Source organism: Paramisgurnus dabryanus, chromosome 16, assembly GCF_030506205.2.
Source record: "Paramisgurnus dabryanus chromosome 16, PD_genome_1.1, whole genome shotgun sequence".
Classification (NCBI taxonomy): domain Eukaryota; kingdom Metazoa; phylum Chordata; class Actinopteri; order Cypriniformes; family Cobitidae; genus Paramisgurnus; species Paramisgurnus dabryanus.
This window is the reverse complement of record NC_133352.1, coordinates 5560656-5586471: the sequence shown is the minus strand read 5'-3', so window position 1 is coordinate 5586471 and position 25816 is coordinate 5560656. Positions and strand designations below refer to the sequence as shown.

General features: G+C 37.2%; 1 long non-coding RNA gene across 1 annotated transcript; it reads left to right on the top strand.

Moving 5' to 3' along the window:
* The first annotated feature begins 8641 nt into the window (after window positions 1-8641).
* On the top strand, window positions 8642-19584 carry LOC135749474 (uncharacterized). The gene is made up of 4 exons (XR_010532391.2): window positions 8642-9201; window positions 11009-11073; window positions 11434-11566; window positions 19389-19584. It is a non-coding gene; the product is annotated as an uncharacterized lncRNA (long non-coding RNA).
* The last annotated feature ends 6232 nt before the right edge of the window (window positions 19585-25816 follow it).

The window sequence follows — 25816 nt, the reverse complement described above, 5'->3', positions numbered from 1 at the left end:
CGTATATATCGATATGATGTTTATATTAAATTCTGATTTCGCCACTTTGCTTCTTTGCCTTTTCTGTGTGCTGTGCTCGCCCCTGCCTCCTTGCTTTTGTTCCCCCTCCCCTCGCGTGTTTTCTCATTTAACATGGCGGCGCCCGTCACGGAATCAACACTGGCCACCACGTATAGATCTTCCATGATTCCCATTTACATGTATATTTTACTGTTTAAAACGGCTTAAATTCATTGTTGCGAACATTCAGCGCACCCCTCTCTCGTTCCGTGAGGCGCGTCGACAGCGCGCATCTCTCTCTCAATGACAGTGAAAAGGTGGCAGTGCTTTAATGTCCGTTTCTCCGTATACTTTCTTTTTTCACGGATGTTACTGACAGAGAAGACGACTTATCTAGTTTATCATGACCAAACAAAGGTTAGCAGTAGTGCTACATACACACACAGACCCAAACACACGTTTTCTTGATGTGAGAGCTATCTCTCTCCCTATGATGCGGTGTGCAAGTGCACCTGTTCTTAAGTTTTTTTGTGTAACAACAACAGTGTTTTCTCTCATATTTAACCCATTTACTCCTAAAACCTATGTTAGTCCAGGATAAATACCCTTATCTCCTGAGGGTTTTCAGAAAAAAAATTCAGTTGTTTTATTTTTGAATAAAAAGACGAAAATATGCATTTTCTTATTTTATAGTTAAAGTATAATTTTTGTATATATTTTTTTTAATGTTGCAGAAGCACTTTGTTCCTACCTCTTTGCACTTCAATAAAAAAAGCCCTTGTGGATTTTGACATTTGTTTTTCAGTAGTTTTTTTTTTTTTTTTGGGGGGGGGGTATTTTTCCATGCAAAGCCACTGGAATATATATCGTCCATTGAGATATAGCAAATATAATTTTCACTCCATATCGCCCAGCCCTAGTTAGCACTATACTCTCATTCTGGTGTATGAATCAAGGACTTTGCTGCTGTAACATTACGCAGTGCCCTGTGATTGAAAGTTACTAAGGGGACTACTTTCGGGCCCTGCGTAATATAATTGCCCCTGCTGCAGCCATTTACGGCAGCAAAGTCCTTGATTATTACACCAGAATGAGAGTATAGTTCTAACCATATCGGCCTTAAAAAAAATATATATTAATTTTCCATTGGTCTTAGTAACCTACACAATGTAACTACAGAAGAGTCAAGCTTTGAATAGGAAAAATATCGAAACTCTTATTTTTTAGCGCGATGCTAATGGTGTAATCAGATTCAATGGATTATGCTAAGCTATGCTAAAAGTGGTACAGCCAGACCCAGAGTGTTTAACTCTAGGGGAGCTGGAAAAGTAGCATATTTTCTAAAAAAGTGGAGTGTCCCTTTATGCATTTTTTTTTTATTTCCAAACTCATTATGGAGGAAGCATTGATATTTTCCACCAAGGGAGAGCTGGAGCTGGTTTGGAGCCAGAGCAAAGCAAACCGGTTCTTAGTAAGCTTGTCAGTTAATCAATGTCTTTCTTTCCTCAGTGGAAGAGAAAAATGATTTCTGAACTTTTCTTCACAGATTGGAGTTATAACCCAAACTCTTCTTAGTTCAAATCAACGCAGTTTCAAAGGTCTTTGAGGTGCTTTCACAGGCTCTGCACGATACCAGCTGAGGACGGGGGGTGGGGGTCTAGCAAAACAATTGGTTAAAAAAAGGTATATACTTTATATACAATAATTCGGATTGAGCTCAAGCCGGGAACTGTCATCACGCTCAACGGCGCATGCGCGAGCGGAAGCACCGCCCCACTCTTTACACACAAACCGGCCGAGCGTGATGACGTACTAACGCCGCAGAACTAGTTCCCGGCTTCTTCCGGCCTGAGCTCAATCTGAACTATCGGATAAAAAGTACATACTTTTTTTGTAGAAAATAGTCCTTTCGTTAGATTGTTTCGTTAAAATCCCCCTCGTCCTCAGCTGGAATTGTATTGAGCCCGTTGAAGCACTTCAAAGACCTTTGAAACTGCATTGATTTGAACTGACAAGAGTTAGGTTCCACTGAACCCTATTTTGTAAAGAAAAGTCCAGAATGTTTTCCTTAAAAAAAAAAAAAAAAACTATTTCTCTTTCACTGAGGAAAGATAGACATCGATATCTTGGATGGCATTGGGGTCTTTAAAGGGTTAGATCACCCAAAAATGACATTTAGCCTGTGATTTACTCACCCTCAAGCGATCCTAGGTGTATGACATACTTCTTCCAGACAAATAAAATCTGAGTTATATTAAAGTGCCCCTATTATGGAATTTTGAAAATTACCTTTCATAGTATGCATCATAGATCTAAGTGAACAAAAACATCCAGAAATGCACTTTTACCATGGATAGATGCACTTTTATCAACTTCAAAACAGAAGCACCCATTGACTTCTAATATAAATCTGGGAAGAGCCAGGGCATTTGTTAACATGATTGTATTATGATTGTATTTGTCTGAAAGAAGAAGGTTATATACACTTAGAATGACTTGAGGGTGAGCAAATCATGGACTTATTTTCATTGCAGGGTGAACTATCGCTTTAAGGCTTTAAAGGGACACAAGGCAGCATTTTTATGTTAATAAATCATCTTCGTAAGTCGGTATATGGTTAAATGACTCATTACATGACGAATGAAGACTCTCTCGCCCGCCCCTACCGTCTGTAGGAAGAATACCCCACTTGCAAGTTCGCTGTATCCGACCCGGTGTCCTTCAGTCTCGTATAGTCTTAGATATAGAACACATTTACTCCCAGACACTAGGGGGAGCTAGTAGAGAAATAATACTCAGACTTGCCTTGTGTGCCTTTAACATGCAATAAAGGGACAGATTTGTGACCTTGTTTACAAATAGAACTTCAAAATAGAACATTTGAGATTTTTTTCCCCTAAAATAATTGTTTTCTGTACTATTACCGTGCGTTCACACAGACGTGTTAAGAGATGGCAAAAAAAACGCTATTCGCGCGTAGTTGGATGCTTGAACATTTGGAGTTTACTCGCTTCATTCACGCCTGAAAACCGCACATGAAATTCTAGTTATTCAAGACATTTACGCGGAAATTCACATCACGGGAGGGGCTTCCGCGACTCCGCTCGCTTCCTGTAATTACGTCACTACTAGAGAAAGCTCCTGATTAGTTAAAGGTAGGGTAACAGATTTGATCCTGAAACATTTTTAGTTATGCTGGTTAAAAGTCTCCTCACATCCTGATAGCAATCACTGTGTTAAGTTGTTTAAATGTATTTGTAGAAATTTATGTCATCTGTGAAAGGCGTAGGACCAAAAAATGTTCAACAAATCATAGATTTCGGTCCGAACGGACGTTTCCTTTTTTGTCCCTCATACGCAAGCGTAATTTGAATTCCCACCGCGCAGCGAGTCCATGCAGACACCATACGTCATCGGCACGTTCACGTGCGCTCACCTCCTGTCTGTAAACAGCGAAAACAGCAAACTTTCTGCTGAATTGACAACCTACACAGGAGCCACAAAACTAAAGGCATTTTTTATAACAACAACAGCAAAAACTGCCTGGATCAGCAAGAACAAAAACCCAAATTAACATCGGTAACTTTACTGCTTTACCACGAGATGCATACAGCTGCAGGAGGCAAAGGGTCTGAAAGGGTCGTTGCACTGTTTATTTTGGTAAGGTAGGTACGCGATATGTTTGTATTGAGATGGATTCAGATATTCTACTTTGATGAAACATTGTGTTGCTTATGAAATTTGTGTTCGTTTACGGATTAGAGTAACGATATAGTTACTAAGTCTACACAACCAAACGTGTGCTTAAACAAATTCTGATGTAAACCAGTTGTTTATGTTGGTTATTTTGGAAGTGTTATTCACTTTGTACTGCAAAGTTTTCTCACTGGTGAATGAGAAATGAGACGTGACCGTCTGATCTGTGCGTGTTCATGTGTTTTGAAAGAGGCGTGACTTTGGATGGCGATTTGACTTGAGGATGGGATCGGGATTTCATTGCTAGGCAGCTACAGTTAGCAGTTTTAAAAAAATTTTACCCTACCTTTAATGCGGGGCGTTTTTCCACCAAAGTTCAGATTTTTCAACTGCGCAAACTAGACACACAATTGAGGTGGATTTGCGTCTACCGAACCACGCTTAATGCCTCATTAGCAACGCAAGACCTCCAGATGCGCGTAAACACGTTTTTAAATTGACATAACATTGAAATCACTGCCGCTTTGTGCCTCTACCGTGGCTGGAGTGAACGCAGCATTATGATAGGAAATAATGTAATAATCTGACCTGGAGTAATTCAGTTTGCCCAGTAGAAAATGACTAAAACAGTCCCCTCTTGGGACCTGGGATGCTGTGGTCATCTGCAGTAGATCTCCACCAAGCACAGGCTTTTCCACATAACCTGAAATCAAATTTAAATATTTTAAAATACTCTTTACATTTAGGATTTGCGAAATTGATACGTTTAAGCATTCTTTAAAATTTCCAAACTCATTAATGGAGGAAACACTTAACCTGTTATTATGATTGATATTAAGGTTTGACCACAATACTGTGGTGAATATATCATTTGATAAAAAAAAAAAGTTTACTTTACTCTAATGATACAAAATAATATAAATATTTGACCACAGGATCACTTCTAACATTTCCAGGGTGTTAAAGAGGCTAAAAGAACATAACTGGGCCCGTTTTAGTCAACTGGGTGCAAATTTTAAAGAGGATAACACAGTGTAGCCAACAACAATTGTTTTTATTGTTCTCTGTACTGACAGCTAAAATGTTAAAATTGACCAAAGTTCTCCTTTAATGCACTCTAATAGTGTATAAGTAACGTTATACAACAACATTAAATATACTAGATTACATTGAAATATGTTATTAATTCATATTCCTATGATTTAACCTTCTAATGAAACAACTACAATGACATTAGGAACATCCAAATGAAACATACTAGCACCTACCTACACCATGTGCAGGCCTGACCACGTGCGTCAAGCACAGCACAAATCATTCAAATGGATTCTTAAAACACAATGCATGTTTATTAACAGGTAATAAGATCTATTTTCTTTCATAAAAAATAACTAAACAAACAACATACCTGTAAACAGACCAACATCATCAGTGGATCGACGGGGCAATGTCTTTTCTCTCACTCTGTCCTGAAGACACTGAGCATAATATGATAATTATAAGATTATGAAATTCATAATATGCTTATTACAATTAAACACTTCATCACAACCAACACGATCAAATGCTGTTGAGAACTTGAGCAAAAATATGCATTTGGACGATAAAACTCAGCATACCAGAGAAACGTCCACGAGAAAAGCACCATCACACGTCGTACATGGAGGAACCCGGGAGATGTTCCCCCGAAGACGCTCCCACCCTAAACGAAGACCCGAAGAAAAGTTCCTTTAATTTAACGTTATATTCTCTTACTTGTGAACAATGATATGAACAAAATTGTTTGAGGTTCATTAACCCATTTTAATTACAAAACGGAGTATAACCACCAGTAAATTTAAGAAAATAATACAATATAGGAAAAAACGATTCAAATAATTCACACCAGTTACAAATGCATACTTTTTATATTGAACTGAAAACACTCTTACCTTCGTTCGAAACGCAGGAGAAAACATATTCCTTATTCCGAAATGCCAATGCAGCTCCATGATATCCGAGGATGGCTCACCTAAACAGTGAATCGAAAATACCGCGCAAACCCGTTGACTGCGTTGAGACGCATCTGACATCCGTTTGTAAATTCAAACTTCTAAAACACGTGACCAAATCATTGCTGCTCATTCGACTGTTACGACCTACGACACATTCGCCGTTGTGGGCGGGAATTGGCGGCAAATTTGAATCTGTGTTGCACACATACACACACAAACAAGAGATGTATCGGAATAAAGTGTGCTGTTGAATAAAATTGTGAATGTTAAATAGTTGTATGGAGTTGAAATTAGAATAATGTTATTTTTATTATTCTGTGGAAATATTTTGATCTTTGTCAAAACAAACTCTGAATAGGCAACAAAAGTTACAATCACAAAAAAAAAAAAAAGAAGAAAATATATATATATATATATATATATATATATATATATATATATATATATATATATATTTATTTATTTATTTATTTATTTATTTATTTACACATACGTAGTAGCAATATGTTATAGGCCATATATGTGTGTGCGTGCGTGTGTATACACACACACACACACACACACACACACATATATATATATATATATATATATATATATATATATATATATATATATATTTATTTATTTATTTATTTATTTATTTATTTATTTATTTATTTACACATACATAGTAGCAATATGTTATAGGCCATATATGTGTGTGCGTGCGTGTGTCATTTTGCATCATTGAAAGAAGGAAGTCCAATATCTTTGTTGAGGGAGTGAGACTACAAACACCCCTTTTCTCAGTCAAATAGGCACCAAATTCTAAATGTATGTTACATTTTGACTACAAATATGACACACTTTCAATAAAGATGAATGTTTCTACGGGTGAAATGCTTCTTTAAACGTGTAGGCCTGGAAAATTCCACAAGGAAAGATTCTGTTGGGGTTTTTCCCGTATGACTGTTGACCCTATTCTTCATTACATCATCCACCCTATTTTTCAACATGGACAAATCAATTTCATACAAGATAATTTTATGTATGAGACTTTTCCTTAGTCACTAGTTAAACAGCCTGAAAAATAACAAGAGTGTGGTAAACAGTAAAAATTACTTGTGCTTTATGATTATTGTGTGTTTATGATTATGATTACACACTTGCTGCACAGGTTAAATTAAAATCTCTGAGAACTGTGGGCAGGATAATTAAGTGTATTAGGGATGCTTTGCCCCATGCATTAATGTCATGTATAAACTCAGCCCTGGTAGATGATTTTACACCTCAGAACTTGCCTGAGCTGAAGGTGACCCCTAAAGATGGAGGAGATGTAATATAAACCAGACTGCATTGTTGAAAGGGATTTGGTTGTTCATAATGTGGCAAAGAAAAACGTTTATATGTGTGTTAAATCTGTGCATGTTGGACATTTGCAAGGAAACAGATACTAAATGAAGGGATAAAATCTCTATTTGCGAAGAAGTGCATCCATCATGGAGAGTACTGTGTAAAGCTCTTATCTCCAAGCGATGTGGAGATCTTCAGTGTAGAGTTGTGCTACAGCCTCAAATAGATATCAAAGTTTAATAAGATTGTTCTGTCCTGTAATGCTCATGATGTTTTTCATATGTTTTTTGAATGTCCAAGACTTTCCTTTATTTGTAATACTTGAAAGTTGATCACAAAATTGGGGTTTTCATATAACAATACCTTAGTTTATATTAGGATATAAATATAGAAGTTCATGGCAACAACACCAATGATTCTTGTCATTTTTTATGACAAAAGTGTGACCTATGTTTACATGTGACTGCTACTCTGAACACTTCCAAGATCACATTTATGTTCATGCAAACTCGTTTTGTGTGGTTTTTTTTGCAAATACAGCTGCTCCATTATGTCGAGCAGAGACGAGTGCTCGGAGGTCAGCAATTTTACGCGTGTTTGACTTCATGTGGCGCTGCAAGAACCGATCAGACGGATGATGTCAAGGTACCGCCAGAGCGATTTGAAATTAGACTAGTGATTCCTCAACTCGCTCTCGCGGTACTTTGACGTCATCGATCACATACGGCAACAACTCCTCCCACCAACATGAACCAGTTTGCGTCACCACCAGCGCTGCCGGTGATTGGCTTACGTGGGCTTGAGCTTTTCTTGACGGCATATATGCACGGGTACATGTAAATAAACACTTTTCTGAAAACTGACATGTGTGCACGATATTATTTTGGAAACCGGAGAGGTTGAAATGTCCGTTTATGAAAATAGCCGCCCACGTGTAAACATAACCTTAGTGACGTGATACTGCATGTCTGTGTGGATGAACGGCAAAAAAAAGGTCACGGTTATAAAAATACCCGTGTCCGTGTGAACAAGGCCTAAGTTTGCCATTTTGAAATCCCGCCAGTGCAAAAATGCAGGAAAATAAGGCCTAGTCCACATGGACATGGGTATTTCTAACCTGAGTTTTTCCTCCAAACAAATCCTGTTCACACATGCTCAGTTTAAAAGAAATCTCTGTCCACATGAAAAAGCAAAAACACGCTATCAAGCACTGTCAAGAGCATGCCACACCAACAGGCGACAATATAACCTCTGACGTCAAATACAGCAGATAACGGCGCACACTCTGACGTCGCATGACAACACTGCAACCAGCGTTTTCTTAAAATCCTCACCTTGGCAGGGATTTTCAAAAATGTTTGGTTTCAGTGCACTGATACTGCGTTTTTGCGTGGACAAACGGCCGAACCACATAAAAAAATAACACGGTTATAAAAATACTCCGGTCCGTGTGGACTAGGTCTAAGTCTTTAATAGAATCTGTGTCCATTTAGTTTACATATTACAAATACACAGATAGTGATGCTTTGTTTTGAATGGAGATGGGGTGTGAGACTGACTGTGAGTGTGTACAAAAGCTTAGTTTTTAATAAGTTGTTGTGGATCCTGTATAAAATTTGTCTTAAGCCCTGTTTTCTCTCTCTCTCTCTCTCTCTCTCTCTCTCTCTCTCTCTCTCTCTCTCTCTCTCTCTCTCTCTCTCTCTCTCTTTCTCTCTCTCTCCCTATACTGTAGTTTGCAATGAATTGTGGGAACATGCTAAATGCAAATTTTACAGTTATGTCTGCAATACTGTATTTTTGAAATAGGCTAATATGTAAATGCTACAGGACAACATGTAATGACACTTATTATTTTATTTTATGTATTTATTTAAAAAGTCAGCTGTGGCACTAGTTTGGAAATAAAAGCTTTGGCACTTTACAATAACTGCAATAAATGCAGCCTATTAAATGAATTATAAACATTCATGTAGATTCTGATAATGTACATATCTTTGTCAAAAATGTTTGATAAGAAACACATTTAGACAACATGTGTGCGTAGCGCAGTACGTGTGATGTCACGACGTCATCAGCAAATTTGCGCCCGGTGCACATGCGCATTGCGAGTTTGCGCAGACAGGTGTCTACGGTCGGAGTGGAATGAAGAAGTTGCATCTGATAATTCTTCCATTGTGTAAGTAATATTTTTAATTTGTCACATTACAAACACCAGACTGTTCATCAGAGTTTAGTATTAGCGTTAGTTTCTCTGCTGAATTTATTGGGCGAGTCTGTAGCACATTATTTGATGTAATATGCGCGTGTTAGTTTGATGCACATGTTGGAAGACAGGGCTCTCGAGTCAAGTCGCACGCATTCACCGTTAGACACACGAATTTCAGTCAGTTCACACGCTCACACGCCACACCTTGTATTTCTCAGGCTAAGAAGTAATAGATAAATTGTCCTGCTTCGAGTTTTTTTGTGTACTCAACTTTACGCAGCGCCGCATGAACTGACAAAGATGACATCAGAGTACCGCGAGACATGTTGCGGAAGAGGCTAATTCCTATCGCTCTCGCGTTACTCTGATGTCATCCACTTGTCGTTTCTTGCAGCGCCTCGCCTCATGAAGTCGTACTTTGATCAAAGACAAGTACAATCCTATAATCTACTCAAAGTGCTCTTTTTTCATGTACTAATTTTGTACTTAATATAGCCTACATTTTTTGTTCCTTAGTACATATGAAATATGCTAAAATGTAATTTAAAAATGTATTTAGGTACCACTTGTAATACATTTGAACCCATCTTTGTATGAAAGATGAGTACAAGTTTACTTAAATACATTTATGTAATACAAGATAGTATGTTAAATGCATTTCACTTCATATTCATGACATCTCAAACACGGAGGAAGATATTTTGAGGAATGTTTGTAACCCAATCTTTAATGAGCCCCATTCACTTCGAAAATAAGAAAAATAATTAAAGGGGAATTCCGCCCTAAAACGGAATTTAGGGTGTTTTTTCGTTGTTAACGAGTCAAACTTTCATTTAAAAGCATATTTATGACTAAAGAGCAACATTTAAGATATTTAAGATTTTCGTTTTCTGGTAAACTGGCCTTTGAATGGGAGTGAATAGGGCATGTCGATTGAGCGCACAAAATCTCTATTTTTACAACACTAAGGAGGCTCGACACAACGTGATACTTTACTCGAAGTATCACGTGGGTCTCTACACATGAACGCGAGCATTGAGAACATTGTTTGTGTACACAGATTTTAGTAAAAGCGAAAAGTTTGGAACAACTTACCGTGCTGTTAAACTGCGTCCCGCCGCCATCTTGCCAGTCATGAGCAATCGATTTCAGAATGCGATTGAATGGACTCCATAGGACGCTACTTTTCAACTACAGGGTCAATATTGTTTTTCACTTGAGACAAAACAACAAATTATCCGTGCATTTATATGGAACTATGCTTTAGGAGCTATCCATCTTTACTCTCCTTCCTCCTTATGTCGCATTCTGAGATCGATTTCTCATGACTGGCAAGATGGCGGCGGGACGCAGTTTAACAGCACGGTAAGTTGTTCCAAACTTTTCGCTTTTACTAAAATCTGTGTACACAAACAATGTTCTCAATGCTCGGGTTCATGTGTAGAGACCCACGTGATACTTCGAGTAAAGTATCACGTTGTGTCGAGCCTCCTTAGTGTTGTAAAAATAGAGATTTTGTGCGCTCAATCGACATGCCCTATTCACTCCCATTCAAAGGCCAGTTTACCAGAAAACGAAAATCTTAAATATCTTAAATGTTGCTCTTTAGTCATAAATATGCTTTTAAATGAATGTTTGACTCGTTAACAACGAAAAAACACCCTAAATTCCGTTTTAGGGCGGAATTCCCCTTTAATACTTAGTCCTTCTAATTGATGCTATTTCTTTTTTATGTCCTGTTTGTATGAAATATAGTTTAATTTTTTTTTTTTTTTAGGTAGCAGCAACTGCAGCTGACATGGAATGAGGATTATCGGATTCACCTCTCACTGATCATCCAAGGTAATTTGGATACAATGAATACAAACTATTTTTTGCTTTCTTTTGTAATCATTAATGTTTTTTTTATTTTCTAGTGTTATCTGTATTTTTTGGTTTACACAAGGTACCTACACTGCAATAAAGAGCTTAAGTAAATAAGTAAATTTACTCTTTGTATAGTCGAATAATCCAAAAAAGATAATTTTAAATTATTTTTTATTCACTTAATTTAGATTGAAGCTAGACAAAATTTCTTTCTTGATTTAAGAATTTGAATATATTTAGACTGGAAAAAAGACAGAAATACTAAGCTCTTCTTTGCAGTGCATGCCATGAACCATACTGTCACAACCATTATTAATCCAAGTTTACTTTATATAGGTGAATTGATGACCTCAAGCAAATGGATGTTGTCATCTGAAGAGAAAGTTATCCTGGGCCCATGTTTAGAGGCATTTGGGGCATATCTGACACATCACAATCAAGCTGCATGCACACTTGAGTTTATTCAGAGGTAATTCAGAGCATAAACTCTTAACCAATATCTATTGTATACTTGCAAGCTAGGTTAGGTTTTTTAGTTAGTGACTTCTTTTTTCAGGGGAGCAAATTCAAAATATGTGTTTGTTGCGTCATGTGAACCATGTGCATCATGTGTATTGTCAAAATGAGTGCCTGCTGAACACGCATCGAAAGGGTTTATGATAAGTGACGCTCACGTTCACAAAATACTCCCAAGACACTCACTTAACACATCACACATGAGATTAAGCCAGTATCTGGCAAACGCGAGCATCTCTTTTATCATAAACCATTTAGACGTGTCTGCAGCAGGCTTGTATTTTGACATCTTGCGTGATGCACATACATTTACATGACGTGCTAAACACATATTTTGAAATGGCGAGCAACACACATGAAGAGCTAAATACATGTTGTGACGAGCTTTGCATTATGTGCCCTCGAAAAAGAAGTCACCGGCCGTCACTGGCTTTATCATGAGTTGACACATAGACAGTGATTATGCACTGTTTATCTATAAATCCCTGTCATGTTTCACACCAAACTCTAGAGCAGATACTAATAACTATGACACTACCACCACTGCATTATGGGTTGAAATTAGTCAAAATAACAAATACATGGACATTTCCCGGCGAACTTGATGCACGTTACAACTAGGGATGTCAATTTATGCAATTTCCCATATTCGATGATCATTTAAATTAACGATCAATCAATCGAATAATTGTTAACAGTAATAGTGCAATAAGCCTTCACTGCAGTGGCATATAGCCAATGACATAAAAGTGTGCATAAAAACGACAGCTTCCTCACATGAATTAAAAGATTTTATTTTGTCTAAATAACATGCTAGTGGGATTGTAAAATGAGTTAATGTAGTTGTTGTTTTGATAAAATCATCAATTTAAACTTATCTCGTAATGAAATATAATGACTAATAGACACAGTGTATAAATCCGCCTCACATGGGCACCCTGCAACAGACGCATGAAAGTCCATGTCAAAATAACAGTTTTATTATCATCAAGTGTTATTTATCAAGTTGTTTACCTCGCTTTCCGAGTCGTTGATACACTGTTTGTAATTATATCCAAGAAGCACACAAAGGGCACTTTTCTCGTCGTCACCTCAGCTTAGACGTACTTTCAGCAAAGATGCTTATATTACAGAGATGGCAACCTTCCATTAGAAAACACGCAGCGCCTCAGCCAGTCAATAATGATAATCAGTGATATATGTTGCGGGCATTCAGGGTGTAACGACAGTCAGTTACAGTTTACATTTGACAGTTTCTTGCCATAATTTAAGATTACATTTTAATCTGTTCATTAAAAACGGCTTCTGGTCTCCTTCTCTGTATATAGCAGCGTTGCTATGCTAATTTTGCAGGCTTCCCTGAAGAGGGTCTTTGCTTTCAGTATCCTAAACGTATTTGCATCGGACCTTCTTAGATCCACTGCGGATGTCATTTCGTTGCGTTGGCAGCCAGCCAGCCTCGTCTCGCATGACGTTAAAAAGCACATGCGTGTGCTGGCATCGAGCATCGTTGTGATCATAGCTAGTAGTTTAACTTTTGCGCGCTTGCTTAATTTTTTTCTCCGACTGTATGTGTTTTGCGCAGGCGCCGCACACACATGCATGATCTTGTTTTTCAACAATCGTTAAGTTTTATCGAGTAAATTCTTATCGACAATTAATCGAAGATCGATTAATTGTTAACATCCCTAGTTACAACTGTATTTTACCATACACGAACAAATGCCATAAGATTGGAATATATGAAATTCAGAATTTAAATGAATGTGTATTGATTTGTACAAATGGAGACATATATGTGAATAAAATGTTAATTTTTTTTGTTTTGTATTTATATATATCATAATTTGCCCATGCAAAAAAGGAGATGTGAATTTGTGGATCAGGTGACACGCCTACATTTATCCCGTTCTGTTCATTTGGATTTTGAGATTTTCATTTTGCCGTTTAAAGCATTTTATGAGCCAAATACAAACAACTATCAATGAATGAACCAAACAAATGCGTTTCATTTTGTGTTGGAATTTAATTATGTGCATCAAACAGGATGAATGCACATGCATTGCCTGGTTCACAAATGCACATTGGTGGTTTTGTTTTTGCATGCACAAATTGTGATATTTGTGAATTTCAGTGATTATATTTTTTATTAGTTTATTACAATTTCAGACCTGCCAACCTTGAAGAAATTTTATGAGTACAACCTCCCCACACCCCCCCTCCATGCGCGCGCACCCAGCAGCCCAACACCTATGCTCTACCATTGCCCAACCATCAGTAAAAAACCTATGAGATACCTACAGGGTAAAGAAAAATCTTGAGACTGAAGTTGTATTACATTTTTGAAGATGTTATAGGCCAATATTTTAAATTCTTAAAGGAACAGTATGTAAAAAATTATATCAATTAATCATAAAATTGCCCTGATATGTCACTAGACATTAAGAAATCATTTTCATTTCAAATACTTATATCACTGAAAACAGTGGTCTGGCCAGGATATTGTCACTTAAAAAGTGGAGTTGCATCCCTCAAATGATGTTTATGTTGTCATTTTGTGTATTGGCACCAGTTGTGTGATTGCAGTACCAGTTTTGGCCACAATCCTACATACTGTTCCTTTAAATGTCCTGTCCCACGCTTGAATTCAGACACAGTGCCCAAACACCAGAATACATAATATATACACATAATATACTTTCACCAATCAAGATTTATTAGTTACTTTACAACCATATACGTACAAGATATACAAGAAATCACTCTCAACATTGAATTGAAAACAAAGAGGAGGCATAGCCCATGGAAACATGAAAATCAGAAATAAAAGTAAACTGAGGACACTCTTTGTAAATAAATAAATCAAAACATTAAATAAATGTGCAAAACCAGCAGTTATCGATGTCAAAACCAGGCTACTAAAAACAAACAACAACAAAAAGATTCAAATTTTTTATGCATAGTGTTTAAACTTTTGCATTGTTTAACTTGTTATAGGTTGCAGATTTGGCTTTTTTAAGTAGTGCATCAGTAAAAGTCTCTTTGTAACAAGTGGTGCCTTTGGAGGCAATCATGACTTTTCTTGTAACCAGAGAACTAAGCATCTCTGTGCTCAGGCTAGCACGAGATTGTGTTTTGTTTTTAGTGACCAAGCTGAAAATCCTTTCACAGTCTGCATTGCTGTGAAAAATCACACACACCCCAAGCATAACTGTGGAGAGGTTTGCAAAAAGTTTCTTCCCTCCTGATTCCATCACACCTAATTCTCTCCAAGCTTCATCAGCCCGTTTGGTAAGAATACCATCATTCAAGGTGGTGGACTGAAAGAGCCGAAACTCGTCCTCCAATTCATCCACTGTAACAGCATTTCCCAACAAGCAGGGGAACCTGTCTATGAAGTATGTCAGTGAGGAGAATGTGGCTGTTTGGCGTCTGCTTATATCAGCTACAGCAGCATGACGCAGCAATTCGTCCCCATAGGGAAATTTATAGAGCATGTACTGAACAGCTGCTGTGAAATATTTCCTTACATCCCTGAAGAAAGCTCCAAGAGGTAAGTTAGCTTGACTTTTGATAAATGTCAGTGTGTCATGTCCAATCGACAGCTCATTATCAGGCAGCTGGTGTTCCCTGGATTTGTAGAGAGTGGGTTGGGATCCTCTCCTTACTTCCTCCATCATTTCCACAACACACTCAGGTTTGCAGAAGGCCAAAAGCATTTTTTGCAACTGTAGCTCCAATATCTGCAACAATATGGGCACACATGGCTCTTCTTTTTGCAGGTGCTCGTTTGAAGTTTCAAATAAAGGTATAGCTCTCTTTAAAAAAAGAGCATACAGCTTGGATTGTGGGTCAGTCAAGAAAGCATACACCCTCTGTGGTTTTGTGACCTCTGTTTTTTCTATCTTCTTTTTCTCTTCTGTTTTCTTTTTGGACAGATCCCTCTGTTTTTTGCCCATTTCATTTTGTTGAAAAACAAATTGGTTTAGGTCAAACTCCTTGGGTGGTTGAGCTGACTGCTTTGTAGTGCTTGGTCCTTCCTGCAGCTGTTTGAGTGTGGGCCCTATCTGCTGCTGTGTAGTGCTTGGCCGTGCCTGCAGCAGTTTGGGTGCAGACCCCACTTGCAGCTGTTTGGGTGCAGACCACACTTGCAGCTGATTTGTCCCTGCCTGTTGCTGTGTGGAGCTTGGTTTTGTCTTGGACTTTCTCTGGTGAACTTTGGTCTTCAAAAAGCTGGAGGACAAAGTCTTTGAGACAGCATGCTTACCTGAGGTAGGTGTGAGAGTTGAGGGCTTAGGGGCAGCTGGGCTCTTCAGAGAGGGATGAGCTGAGGACTTGAGAGGTTTATCTGCCTTCTTCCCCGTTGCCTCTTCAGCAAAAAACAGAGTCAGTGGTTCCCACTGCTGGAGGAGTCGATTGACACATTTGCCAAGAGCCAGCCATCTGGTTGAGGATAATTTCAAAATCTTCCTCACATCAGTGTCGCACAGCATTTGGACGTCACGCAGCAAAGCTTTCCTCTTGCTGCTCTTGTCAAGGTAGTAGTAGATCACGATGAGCATGTCTTCAATGTCAACACATAGACTTCTTGCAGCCTTTTCTGCAGCTATATGCATCAGGTGGCATGCACAGCCGACCATGTATATGTGAGGATTCTGTGACTTAATGAATGCTGCAACACCTTTTCTTAACCCCTGCATGACAGAGGCATTGTCAGCAGAAAAGCTTACACAATTTCCCCATGGTATTTTCCTTTTGTTTAGTTCCTGGTCAATGAGATTGTATATCGCTTCACCAGTAGACTCTCTACACTCAACAATTTTCAGGAGTACTACAACTACTTTTCCAACACTGGGATCATAGACACGGACAACTAAAGGATAAAGCTTGACATCATCCATGTCTGTGCTACCATCAGTTGCAATGCTAAATGGGGAACGGCACATGAGGTCACTGATAACCTGTTCATCATTCAAGGAAAGTGTGTTCAATATAGCTGCTGTCTTGGTTCGGGCACAGCCGTACTGCTGGGCAATTTGACTATCTGGAAACATCTTTTTAAATAATGGTCCAGCATGGTCAGTTATAGACACTGGCACATTGTGCTCAGCTATAAAGTTTGAAAAAAGTGTTTCTGCCCTGATGGTCCGTAGATCTTGATCTCCAAAAAATTTTGTGGTGATCTTAGGGACCGAGGCCATGGCACTTTCCAGTTTCTTGTGCTTTGTTCCTTCCACATGGCGTCTGCAATCTGAAAATGTAGGTGGAGAAGAAAAAGGTTATGAAAGGCTATTAGGTCATATTCCTGGATGTTACAAATATTATGATCATATACAGTGGGTACGGAATGTATTCAGACCCCTTTACATTTTTCACTCTTTGTTTCATTGCAGCCATTTGCTAAAATCAAAAAACTTCATAGTATTTCTCATTAATGTACACTCAGCAACCCATCTTGACAGAAAAAACAGACGTGGACATTTTTGCTATGCTAATTTATAAAAAAAAAAACTGATATATCACATGGTCAAACAAATTCAGACCCTTTGCTGTGACACTCATATTTAACTCACATGCTGTCCATTTCTTCTGATCCTCATTGAAAGGTAAAGGGGTCTGAATACTTTCGGTACCCACTGTGTAAATATATATATATACATACACGCGCACACAATTAATTCAAATAAAAACTAGATACATGTAATTTATATTCAAATACATTGTTTGGCTCATCACTACCTCCTGGATCACGATTAATTATTAATTTAGTATGTAGACGAATGGAGTGGATGAATAACTGTACCTGTAGTGAAACTAATATTTCTAATATTAGTCTAATATTTTGTGCCCATATATTTTTGAGCTAATAAATAAGCCTAAGTACTTCTGTGTTAAAGATGAGTCAGACCATAGGTTATCACATAGGCTTCTGATTACTAAAGGGAATTAAGTATTAATTATTACTCATAAAGCAACATTAAATAGGCCTAAAGTAACTACTGCAAAAGCACACTATTTAAGCCTGCAGAGACAATAATAAATAATAGGCTAATAAATAAAAGGGGTCAGATTTTTCAGATAGGCTTTAAAAATGTTGACATGTGTGACATTGCATTGTCAGTGGCCATCATATTCACTGTTTCCCACAGATTTTGAGAGACTGTGGCGGTGATGGCGTCACACGCTATTTAGCATGTGACATCTTAGCGTCATGTTTTCCTCTTTGATCTATCACATTACATTGCATTTTAACACAACTGAATGCTATTTTTAATATTATCTGCAAAATAGTGACTAAACACGACCCCGTGACATCGTCTGCAAAATCATCATACATTTACACTGAAGCCTTACGGTACATTCACACGGGTGCCGTTCCTCCTCTTATCAATGTGTTATGAGTGTTATATTTGTTTAATGAAATTAAGGGCAAATTTATAAATATGAGAAAATACACCGTTGCTATTACACAGTTATCATAGAGCTCATCAAAGCTGGACTCCGTTATGATGGCAAGGCAATTTTTAACAATCATAAATTCAACTAGGCAAAAATAACCTTAACCTATGAACGTTTTATTTTTCTTATCATCCGATCCATTTTAATATCATTATGTTTCGGGGGTGGGGAGTGTTTGTGTGGTACTGTGTTCGTTACCTGTTGCCCCTTGGTGACTGATGTCGATGTCGGTCTTGCACACGGTGCAGAACGCGTGATGAGGTAGTCTGGACATCTGGAGACAAGGCCATCGCTCCCGATAGCTCTCAAGAAACCGTTGTGGTTTCCGAACCTTTTTTTTAGGCGGTTCAGCCATAGCATGCAAACCTACAGCCAGCCTGACTTGCTTAAGGCACTGACTGTGACTGAATTGAACTGAACGCGCGAAGCATTTGGCTAAGAGGGGGAGGTGGGCGGAGGGTTAAAATGCAGCGCTCTGATTGGCCGAAAGTGTTGTTTTTTTTTGGCCGAAAGTTTTTCACTGGCTGACAGTGGCAGAATCAACATCATAGATTGCATAGAAACTGAAACGGCGAAATGCGTACATAGAGAGCAGCGAACCGTATAAGCGTATTTAAGGGTCAAAATGCGTGCCCAGTACGAAAAATGCGTACATGTTGGCAGGTCTGCAATTTGTGTATGCAAAAACTTCAATGTGCATTTGTGAATTAGGCGATGTACATGCATTCATCCTGTTTGGTTAAATACAAACCACGCAACAAAAGTCGCAAAATTTGAATGAACCAAACATGTGAATTTACATGCATCACCTGATTCACAAATGCACATCAGCATTTTTGCATGCACAAATTGTGATATAATGATACAAAATATAATCACTGAAATTCACAAATGTCTCTGTTTGTACAAATCTATGCACATTCATTTGAATATTGAATTTTACGGACACAAAAATGAAATGCATTTGTTTGGTTTATTCATCGATAGTTGTTTATATTTGGCTCATATAATGCTTTACATGGGGAAATGAGTCTCAAAATCCAAATAAATAGAACGGGATAAATGCAGGCGTGTCACCTGAACCACAAATGCACATCTCAGTTTTTGCATTTTTATTCACATACATGTCTCCATTTGTATAAATCAATACACATTAATTTTAATTCTGAATTTTATATATTCAAATTTAAGACATTTGTTCGTGGATGGTAAAATACATTTGTACTGTGCATCAAGTTCACCAATTTTTATTTTATTGTTTTAGTATATGCTGATTTTTTATAATAAGATCTTCTGGTTGTTGTTTTTTTTAACAGAGAAGTTGTGGGCATCAGTCCGGAAACTGGATAAAAAATTTGCTGCTGGAATGTGAGACAAATAAAGGCATGGAATGAACCCAAATGTATGAACACTGCTACGAAAACTAATGGACTTTGAATGGCTTGCCAGTTAATTCCAATGGAATTGAAGAAGAGACTCTGACAAGATTTTCAAGTTTGTGTTTAATTTAAAAGTTTATCTTGATAGATAAGCAATTTAAAGGTAGGCACAGTTAAAACTATTTCTTGTGTGTTTGTTTAAACTGTAAATTTATGACTGAAGTTTGGTCACTATGTAGTAATGTGTTCCTTTGTGGTTAATTAAATGCTGCAGTGCTTAGTGGTATTCGTTGTTGTATTTCCAAGGCTAAAGCCTTATTTTGTGATCTGCATTGTATTGGAGAGTTTTGGAAACTAATACTTATTATCTTAATGCATTGGAAAGTTTTGGACTATTGAACAATAAATGCATTTGGCTACATCTGTGATTTTCTGTTATTTTAAGTGTTTTAGTTTACATTACATTAAATGATTTATCACAGCAGTTAAAAAAAATTACAGTAATTTTTTTTACAGTGTAGGCTACCATGACACAAGTTGCAGCTCCAAAAACATTTCTTAGTCAAGTTGTATAGCTACAAGCAGCACAAAACCAAAGAAGTGGATTTGATGAAGTCATGTTGTAGTATTGCTGAACAATGTTCACCAGTTAGAGATTGAGGTGGAATGTGAGTTAACAGTGGACGTGGTCTTACTTTGCAGCAAGAGCAAAACCCTAAAAGTTTCAATGCTGAAGAGGGATACATTTTAAACACTATAAATTTACTGATTTATGTAATTTTACTTACATTTCTACAGAAAAATAATCAATAAAACATTTACAGATATTTTCTGTAAAAATAATTTTTTAATCTGTAAAAATGAACGGCAAATTTCTGTGGAAATTAACGGCAAATGTCTGAAAATTAACGGCAAATGTCTGAAAATTAACGGCAAATGTCTGTAAAAATTAACGGCAAATGTCTGTGGAAATTAACGGCAAATGTCTGTGGAAATTAACGGCAAATGTCTGGAAATTAACGGCAAATTTCTGTGAAAATTAACGGCAAATGTCTGTGGAAATTAACGGCAAATGTCTAAATATTAACGGCAAATGTCTGTAAAAATTAACGGCAAATGTCTGTGGAAATTAACGGCAAATTTCTGTGGAAATTAACGGCAAATGTCTGAAAATTAACGGCAAATGTCTGTGAAAATTAACGGCAAATGTTTGTGAAAATTAACGGCAAATGTCTGTGAAAATACATTTTTGATCTGTAAAAATAGTATGAATTGCCTTTAAAAAACATAATTTTGATGTGATTGTTAATTACAAGGAAATACTGTCATTTTAATGGTAAATCTTTAAATAACAGAAAATATCTGTAAAACAAAAGCATTTTACTGTTTAATGAAAAAATTGGAAAATTCTGTAAAAATATACAGAATATTACCTGTAAAAAAACGTTTTTTTTTTACAGTGTGTCTAGCTGGGTGCACATTTTTACAGACTTTCTTTATCTTTTTTTGGTAAAAAATTAACAAGTTCAATTATTATGTAGCATACATTGATTTTTTTTATAACAAATATGACTGATTTATTCATTGGCAATTGCAGAACAATGAGGAGAAAGTAATGGTAGGCTACATGCCTTTCTCCCTTATATGATTAAAGGCTTAAATGTCATTTTTAAAACGAAAGCACATGCTTGTCAAATTTATGCTGGCTGGATAAATGCAGAATCAACAATATCTTAAGGCATTTTGTCATGAAATATTTGATTTATTTGTTCATATTCATTGACCCTTTTTTTCTTGTGCCAATTAGCACGATTGTCTTTTTCCTGTCACTCAGCACGAATTTCTATAGCCTTTATTGTTTCCATGAACACAAATACATATATCAAATACTGCCTGACGAAATTTTGTGACCGAGCCAGCATAAATTTGACAAGCATAAACAGTCCGCTTTCGGTTTAAAATGGTTTTTAAATTAAATAAATTAAATAAATTTAAAAATTACATTTAGCTTATGTTCCCCATGATTAATCTTCTCATCGCAAGGTAGAGAGGCGTGTCGCTTATGTTCTACATGTTACTTTTTGTTCTGCATTTGCCAATAAATAAATAAATAGGCTACTTAGTTTGTTTAAAACTGTCACATTTGCTAGATAATAATAGCAGCTAGATAAGAACTTATTTATTTATCACTAAAGGAAAGTTCCTTCAACGCCACAGTCATAATTTTGGTTAAATTCAGAATATGCCTGCCTATTCTACTTTTTGTAAAATGCAAAATAAGGGATTAAGGGAAAATAATTAATCAATACTTGATAAATGGATAATCAGTCCTGACTAGAGCTGTGTGCCAGGCACATTCTAAATGAACACGGCTGGGTTTCCCGATAACGATTAAACTTAGCACTTAGGAGCGCTTTCTACGAGCTACTTAACGAACATTCGTTGTTCATTTACGTGCGTTTCCCAAAGATGCACGTATAACGATCCCTCGCAACTGGGTAATGCAATAATCCTTAATAATAAATAAACATAGATATTAAACAACAAATAAAAAGAATAATCTAAACTATATTATAAAATGCAGAAGGCATTGCGCAGTGGGACGAGTCCTAACTAAATATGAAAAAATAATATTTCATGATGCACAAATTATTGAAACATTTAATAAGTCATTGAACAATAATTAATAATATTTTAAAAAATATTAGTGCACATCGGCTGAAGATCATTAGCCTAAACAAGCTTCTGCTACAATTACGAGTCATTCAGTAAGTGACATTTCAGCACTTGACAAATGGATATCGACTCGTTACTATGCACAGCAATGCCCAGCAAATTCATCCAACACCCAAACATATAAATATAGAAATTTAACAGCGCAAAGTAATAAATACACAATCAATTCAATAAATATCATTAATATCACTCAAGCTAGACACAGCCTTCGTCAATTACAGTAAAATTGATATACAAATTTGATGGGATAAACAACCTGCACGCAACCCCCTTTTACATACAAACAAACAATGAAATGAGCGCCGGGAGACGGTGGCATAACCTTACATTCATCAAGGTCTCCACGGCAAGAAAACCCACCGTAAATACACCACCTTTTAATACAACATAAAAATTACTGCTGGCTTCCTTACCCGCTACCGGACGTGGGGCACAGCGTTCGGAGAAACATTAAAGAGTGTGCACTTCACCGTCAAGTTATTTTCCTTCCGTTGAACATAATAAAATAATGGGCCGTGCAGAGACCATTGGAGGGGCAGGTGCTCAAAGAATAAAAAGGCACTTTGCTCGCCGACACGCAAGCACACAACTGAAACAAATCATAAAGTAATACAGAATAGAAAGATGATAAGTCTAACTTTTTCTTTATTTTCCTTGCAAATAGAGTGAGACAGAAAAATCTATATAGACTGAGTTTTATATCTATATATTTATGCATTTTGGAGCAGCTTTTATCCAAAACGACTTACAGTGCATTTCATTTAGTGTTTGTGTGTGTCAACACAGTATATGCAGTTTTGAAATTATATGATTTTATATATTGCATTGTGACATTAAGATATTATTACGTTTACAGGCTTGTGTTTTTGTTGTCATATTTAAAATATAATTCTATTCTAATCCTGTTCGAAATTTGTATACAAAGAGAGTAGCCTATAGTTTTGTGTTGTGTTTTTGCACACTTTGATGCCTTGATGACAGGGCAATAAAATAATGACATTCATCTCTCCTTTCATTCATTTCATGAAGCCTCTTGTACTTTCTTTATTTTCAGGTAAACTAAAACTGGTTGCAAAGCTGGAGAGTTTTTGACTGAGTTAATAATTTAGCACGAGTATGGCTATATTACCCAACATCAGCTCACATTGTCTTTTATCAAAGGCGAGTCCAGGAATCGTAAATTCAATGTGATACAAAAATTAAGAGTTTTTTTTACCGTATTCATCGGATCTTGCTCTTCCAACAAACTCCGCGTGACAAGTGGATGACATTAGAACAGCGCGAGAGCGATTTGAAATCAAACTCCTCCGTATGATTTCCCGAATATTTCTCGCGGTACTTTGATGTCATGTGCGTTTCGGTTCTTGCATTGCTGCGTGAAGTTGAGCACACCTAAAAACTCGAGACAGCTACCTGTATGAACTCCCGGCAGAGAACGTCCCTGCCTTTGCCTCATCCATTGTTTTTATATGGGAAGAATGTTTTATTTTCAGCGTGAGAAATACAAGGTGTGGCGTCACTGGCATGTAAACTGGCTGAAGTGCGTGTGAAGGCTAAAATGCGTGAGACTTGAGAGCCCTGTTTGCATCTAACGTTCTAAAGATGTTAATACACACAGACAGCAATAAAGCTGTGCATGCTCTCCTCACGTTGTTCTTGTAAAATAATAATAATTTAACAAGCATACCGCTTCGGTTCAATGTCTGCTCGAGGGGGATCCTCCCTGTACTGCGCACTGTGTCGTGCACGTGTGGGCGCTGCTAGCGCTGTGAGCTTTCCCTAAAGAGATTGTCCAATAAAAGGTCAATACGTCATCATGTGACTAATTTTATTTTGCGGCTAAATTATTTTTTATTAATTTTACTAATAGTTAGATTGGGCAGGCCTTCACAAAAGGGCATTTTAATTACAAAAAAATGCCTTGACAAAAAGGGCACTTTGGTCATCCAGGGGTAAAGGGGCAGGTGCTTGGGCACCCGCCGCCCCCCCCTCTGCACGTGCCTGATAAAATATGACTGAATCTCCACCCGTCGAAACTAGCTTTCTGTTGCTGGGAACCTTCCTCTGAAAAAGAGCTTGCCGTTGTTGACGCTTCCATTTTTCCCGATCTGTCTTTGAGTGTGCCGCTCTGTGCTGCTGGCTGTCGACCAATCGGTGATGGTAAATGATACCTCGTGCCAAACTTAGACCAATCACTGTTCCATTCACGCCCTCCTCCCCTTCCCTTTTGTACGGAGCCCTTCTGATGACATGGTAAAACTTTTTTTTTAAATCGTGGCCACGAATTAGCAATTCGTTCCCACGAAATATTAAATCGTGCGCACGTTTTAGTAATTCGTTCCCTCGTTTAAGCTAAATCGTGCTGTAGCAATGTTGTAGCACTGGTATCACACCACTGTCTGCGCTACTGGACCAGTTCTAGGTTCTAAGGAGTGGGGGAGCAAAAATCACTACACCAGAGACCGTTACTTTAAATACAAAAGGCCGGCTATTTCCTGAATGTAAAACACATGAATATATACAGAACTATAAAAATGTAAAACAAAAAAATATACCCTGCAGGTTATCAATATTGAGGTAAGTAGAGATAAGTATAAAAGATTAAAGAAATAAAAATAAATTGTATTTCACTCTTTGTGTTATTTAGTTCACCTAGGCACTTTTAATTGGACTAATTTAAGTTAGACCGGTCTTTTCCTAAGTTAAACCTATTTTGGGATCCTATTTTTCTTCTTGAATAAACCCTTTTTCTTTTACAGGTAAGAAAATACCTTCAATTTACACAATCAAATCAAAATAACCCATAAACATTTCAAAAACATTTCAAATCAGATTTTAAATCACATAAATCACATTTCAAATCACATTTCAACATATGAACTCAATGTGAAAATAGAAGTGTGTCCCTTTAATTCAGTCCGAGTTCAAATGGGAGTTCAATTATTCAGTTCAATGAAGAGTTTCAGTTCGATTCAGTCCGCAAAAATAGTTCAATCAGAGTTCAATTCGATCCAAAAACAATTTCTCAAATATACTCCTACCGCTCTGGCAGCGAGTCACTGTACTCAAAAGATTTCCTCACTGATGTGATGAAGATATGCAAATCTGGGTCTGGCTCGCCATCTTGAATCCCGTCCGCACGTGTGCACACCCGCACACTGCAGATCAATCCTCGCTCCGACCGAGCCTCAAATTAAGCACATAAAAAAACCTGACCTGTATAACAGGTCATAAGCACAATAAATTAATTTTTAACTCTTCAAATCACACAATTAAATGTTCCACAGTCTCTGAGTTGTAAAGTTATTGCTACGGTGCTTTTTCACTCCAAAATGGCGGCGGAGCGCTCTCATTTAACTCACCGCTCCGTCTCCACATAAATACATAACACATCTTTCATTTACAAAGCATACTTTCACTTTTATAACATTCACAGTTTTCATAAACTCAAAATTTTAACTGGTAAACAACTTATGGCAAAACTTGTAAACAGCTACGTTTTACTATTAACTCTCTGCTAGAGAAAGTAAAAACATGTGACACAGCAAAGTGCAAAAAACAACTCAAACTCACCAAAACTGTTGTGGCTAAGATCACATAAAATCCCTGTCAATCCCCGATCAGGTAAG